Source organism: Macaca mulatta, chromosome 3 (genome assembly GCF_049350105.2).
Source record: "Macaca mulatta isolate MMU2019108-1 chromosome 3, T2T-MMU8v2.0, whole genome shotgun sequence".
Classification (NCBI taxonomy): Eukaryota; Metazoa; Chordata; class Mammalia; order Primates; family Cercopithecidae; genus Macaca; species Macaca mulatta.
Genome location: NC_133408.1, coordinates 189,193,244 through 189,198,667, shown reverse-complemented (window position 1 = coordinate 189,198,667; position 5,424 = coordinate 189,193,244). Strand labels below are relative to the sequence as shown.

The following is a 5,424-nucleotide window of genomic DNA, read 5'->3' as shown; positions in this document are numbered from 1 at the left end:
ATTTGGAACAAATAAAACCAAATGTGGCTGGGCATACTGGCTCAGCACTTTGGGAGTGTTGCTCAGCACTTTGGGAGGCTGAGGCCACAGGAACAACTGAAGCCAGGAGTTCGAGGCTAGTAGGGGCTCCTTGCATTCCAGAACAATCAGGCCCAGGGCCCAAACCCAGGCCCTCAAGCTACGTCTACATCTGGATTTAACCCCACCACTCTCCTTTTCCCAAAAAGCTAACCCTGCAGCTTAATTGGCTGGGTGCGGGCAGGTGTGGAGGGGGTTGTACAGAAGAGCTGCTCTGTTGTGCATTACATAACTTCACACCTGTTGCTCCTGGGGAGCTACAGGAGACAGGGTGGCCAGAGCATAGCTTGTGAATGACTGTGATTATTAAGATATATTTATTTTAAAAAGATGAGTACCTCGGGGGTATAGCTCAGGGGTAGAGCATTTGACTGCAGATCAAGAGGTCCCTGGTTCAAATCCAGGTGCCCCCTTTGTTATTACCAGTTTTACAGTGGGCAATTATAGAATAACTCCTTGTTACCTGGTGGGCTCTGTCTCCACGAAAAATAATTTTTTAAAAAATTAGCTGGACATGGTGACTCACACCTGTAGTCCTAGCTACTTGGGAGGCTGACACAGCAGAATCACTTAAACAAAGAAATCTATAAGCTATCCATAAGAATGCCACTTTAAATATAACAAGATGAATAGTTTAAGAAAGTGAAAAAGTATATGCCAAACAAACACTAACCAAAAGAAAGATGAAAAGTCTATTTTATAACAGACTAAATAGACCAGAACAAGGAAAATTAATGCATTGAAGAAGAATATTTCATAATGATAAAAAGATCAATTCATCAAGAGAACATAACAGTCTTAAATGTGTATGCATCTATTAACAGAGTTTCAAAATACAAGAGGCAACAACTACTGAGATCAACTGATCAACTTTGGGTAACTGAAGTTGGATCTGAATTTTTACCTCAAAAAATAAATGGATCTTCATGTTGTCTAAGCCAAAAAAAGACAAATGAACAACATAATGAAAAAAAATAGAACATACCTAAATAAAATTTCAGATTATAAGAGAATACTATGGGCCAGGCGCAGTGGCTCACACCTGTAATCTCAGCAGTTTGGGAGGCCAAGGCGGGCGGATCACCTGACGTCAGGAGTTCAAGACCAGCCTGACCAACATGGCAAAACGCTATCTCTACTAAAAATTCAAAAATTAGCCGGGCATGGTGCCTGTAATCCCAGCTACTCAGGGGGCTGAGGCAGAAGAATCGCTTGAACCCGGGAAGTGGAGGTTGCAGTGAGGCAAGATTGCACTCCAGCCTGGGCAACAAGAGCAAAACTCCGTCTAAAGAAAGAAAGAGAGAGAAAGAAAGAGCGAATACTTTGTACAACTTTATTACATTTTCTAAGTGAAAATGAATTCTAAAAATGACCTAAGATGAAGCAGAGCACTTAAATAGACCAATAATGACAGAATTCACTAAAAGATAATTAAGGAGCTCTTCCTCACAAAAGGCACCCCACCCAGAGGCTTACAGGCAAGTTCCTGCTAATCTTTAGTTAAAAATATGTAATTCTATGTTATATAGAATGTTCCAGCATATAGAACGCTTTACATCTCTCCAAATCATTCTAGGAAATTCATATAATCCTGATATAAAACATAAATTACAAGAGCATATACCACAAAGAAAGCCATAGTCCAATCTCATTTCAGAATAATCTAGACAAAATAGTAGAAAATCTTATCCGATAGTACAATCCCACATAACCAAGAAGGACTTAAAACAGAAATGCACTGATGGCTCAATATTGGAACATCTATTACTATCAAGTAGGGGCTCTTTGCATTCCAGAACAATCAGGCCCAGGGCCCAAACCCAGGCCCTCAAGCTATGTCTACATCTGGATTTAACCCCACCACTCTCCTTTTCCCTAAAAGCTAAGGCTGCAGCTTAATTGGCCAGGTGCGGGCAGGTATGGAGGGGGTTGTACAGAAGAGCTGCTCTGTTGTGCATTACATAACTCCACACCTGTAGCTACTGGGGAGCTACAGGAGACAGGGTGGCCAGAGTGTAGCTTGTGAATGACTGTGATTATTAATATATCTTTATTTAAAGGAGATGAGTACCTCGGGGGTATAGCTCAGGGGTAGAGCATTTGACTGCAGATCAAGAGGTCCCTGGTTCAAATCCAGGTGCCCCCTTTGTCACTACCATTTTACATTGGGCAATTATAGTATAGCTCCTTGTTATCTGGTAGGCCAACCTCAAGGAACCACCTTTCCCACCAATGGCAAAGACTGAAGTGTTTCTCTTGTGACATTTTCACATATTTCATTTTTACCTCCTCAGCCGTAATTATTTCCTAGAGGGGCAGAGGAAGGCTGCCCTAGGTTTTTTCTGTTTCCCTTGTACCTAATTATTATCATTGAGATTTTATTTGCTTACACCAAGCTTGCTTTAAAAAAAGGATCCAAGGCAACTTACAATGAAAGACACAATAAAACTCTAACTGGTAAAACAAGTATTAAAAGACTGGCGCCAAACGTCTAGGAGAGGTGGTAAATAATTATTCCCAAGAGCCTAGGTTAGGAGAAGCTCTTACTGTGGAATTCAAAACATCTCATAGCTCCCGGTAATCATGCAGAGGGAAAACAGACCAATTCACCAGTGGATAAAAATATTTTATTAGCTCTGAAGAACAGCAAGCATTAATATGATAGGTCTTAATAGATGGAACAGTGGACAGATGATGGTGACTGCCAGGGCAACCATGTGCAGACACACAGGTTGCACATTATATAACTTTACCAATTACACGGTACCCTGGAATGATGCAACACAGGGACCCTGAATATTTGCTGTGTTTTATCCATTTTTTAAAAATTGCAGAAACAGTGCTACGTGTGTGTGTGTATATGTGTGTGTGTGTCTCAAAGGAGGCTACTAGTTAAGTACCCAATATTCATTCTCTTCTCTTCTGTAGTAATAGAACCCAGATTTCATACTGAGCAGTATGTTCTCAGCTAAGAGACCACATTCCTGGGCCGTCTTTGGCTAGGGGTAGCATACACACGAGGGATAAGAAACAGTGAAGACTTCTGGGAAAATATAAGAGAAGGACAAACATGTCATGTGCTCCCTTTGCCTTTACTTCTGCTTCCTACTTATAACATAGATGTGATGGTTGGAGCACAAGCTATCAACTTGGACCATGAGTCAACTTTGAGGATGGGATCCACATTTTAAGGAAGGCTGACCAGGGAGACAAAAGGAGCCTGTGTCTCTAAAGACATCCTCGGGTTACCATGCCAGCCCTGGTCTGCTCACCTCCTGATATGGTTTGGCTCTATGCCACCACCCAAATCTCATGTCAAATTGTAATCCCCAATGTTGGAGAAGGGGCCTGCTGGGAAGTGATTGGATCATGGGGGCAGACTTCCCCCTGTTGTTCTCGTGATAGTGAGTGAGATCTCATGAGATCTGGTTGTTTAAAAGTGTGTAGCACTTCTTCCCTCTCTCTTCCTCCTCTTCTGGCAGTGTGAAGACGTGCCTGCTTCCCCCTTCAACTTCTGCCATGATTGTAAGTTTTCTGAGGCCTCCCCAGCCACGTTTCCTGTACAGTCTGTGGAACTGTGAGTCAACTAAACCTCTTTTCTTCATAAATTACCCAGTCTCAGGTATGTCTTTATAGCAGTGTGAAAACAGACCATTACAGTAAATTGGTACCAGAGAAGTAGGGCATTGCTGTAAAGATACCTGAAAATGTGGAGGCGACTTCAGAATTGTATAATGGGCAGAGGTTGGAACAGTTTGAGGGCTCAGAAGAAGATAGGAAGAAGAGGGAAAGTTTGGAACTTCCTAGAGACTTGTTGAATGGTTGTTTACAAATATGTAGCACTTCCCTCTTCACCCTCTTCCTTGTGCTCTGGTCATGTGAAGATGTGCCTGCTTCCTCTTCACCTTCTGCCGTGATTGTAAGTTTCCTGAGGCCTCCTCAGCCATAATTTCTATACAACCTGTGGAACTGTGAGGCAATTAAACCTCTTTTCTTCATAAATTACCTGGCCTCAGAGTATGTCTTTATAGCAGTGTGAGAACAGACTAATACACCTCCATACATCCTTTATGAAAAATACATAAATTGCTATCTTGTTCAAACCTCCAGGGACAGAAAAATCCAGATGATTCAGAAAGTTCATCCCCTTTCTCCATCAACAGCCTACCAAGCACCTACCTTCATAGGTCTGAGTTAGTCATGAAAAAGGTTTTTCTACCAAGGCCATTTCCTTGGTAGAAACTCTCATTGTTGACAGTTGACCAGGAAGAAACTCTCATTGTTGACAGTTGACCAGGAAACTTTCATCGTTACAGAGTCAACTAAGTGTTCCCACAGCTTTCTCAGCTTCCCTCTAATGATACAGAGTAATGTAGGAGGAAAGTCCTTCTACTGTTCCGCATCCCATGGTGCACCCAGCTCTGCCTGGCCTGAGTCCACATCTCTACAGGATAAGGAGAGCTCAGGGAACCATACACTTTTGCTGCTCCTCTGCCTACAAGTCCCCCAGGAACTTCTTGTCTGTGTTAGAAATGCAAGGTATGCTGTCATGAGTGAGCCTGTACCCCTTAGCACAGTAGTTACTCTCATTTCCAGTTGGTTACTAGCAGCTGAATGCAGCTCCTAACTGCTGGTGCATGATTCTTCCACTGGTTTGGAAAAGGCAGTTCTACAAAGGGCTTGCACAACTAACTTAACTGAGTGGTAAAGTCATCCCTGGATGCCAGAGGAATTCATGGTTAGCATGTCTTTCAGCTCAGTGCTACTCAGTGTGGTCCATGAACTGAGGCCAGTCCATGAACTCTTTGTTACGGGTCTGTGATGGGAGAAATTCAGAAATCGAGAGTAAATGCTGAAAAAGTCTATAACGATCTGCCATTGGCCAGCTCTGGTGGTGCGGCAGGTCTCAATGTCTGCAAGTCTGATGGACCAGTGTTGATTCATGACAGATTTTAAGAAAATAAAAATAAAGCTGGATTTTCACCACAGATAGACTGAAAAGCATGGCTTTAATTCACCCCTCCTGGAGATTCATTTCTCAGAACTCTTTAGTGTGGAGCAGCTGGCACTTCAAGATTTCACTCACTGTGTTCATCAGGGCCCTTAAGGACCAGCAACAGAACCTAGACTGAGCAGTAAACGTTTATTAAAAGCCTCTCTCTCACAAGGTAGAGTTGTGGAAAATTAGTCTTCAGTCTAACCTTTCAGAAAAAATGCCCCAAACCACTGCAGAACTGGCCTGCTGAAGAAACAATAATGCAGGTGCCACCTTGCACCAGATGACAGAGTCTACATTCCAGACACCACAACTCCTACCACTTCTCTACCAGAAACTCAAGCCCTCAA

General features: G+C 42.7%; 2 non-coding genes across 2 annotated transcripts; both read left to right on the top strand.

Moving 5' to 3' along the window:
* Positions 1 to 419: 419 nt before the first annotated feature.
* On the top strand, positions 420 to 491 carry TRNAC-GCA (transfer RNA cysteine (anticodon GCA)). The gene has a single exon. It is a non-coding gene; the product is annotated as a tRNA-Cys (tRNA).
* A 1,661-nt stretch (positions 492 to 2,152) lies between these two features.
* Positions 2,153 to 2,224, top strand: TRNAC-GCA (transfer RNA cysteine (anticodon GCA)). The gene has a single exon. It is a non-coding gene; the product is annotated as a tRNA-Cys (tRNA).
* The last annotated feature ends 3,200 nt before the right edge of the window (positions 2,225 to 5,424 follow it).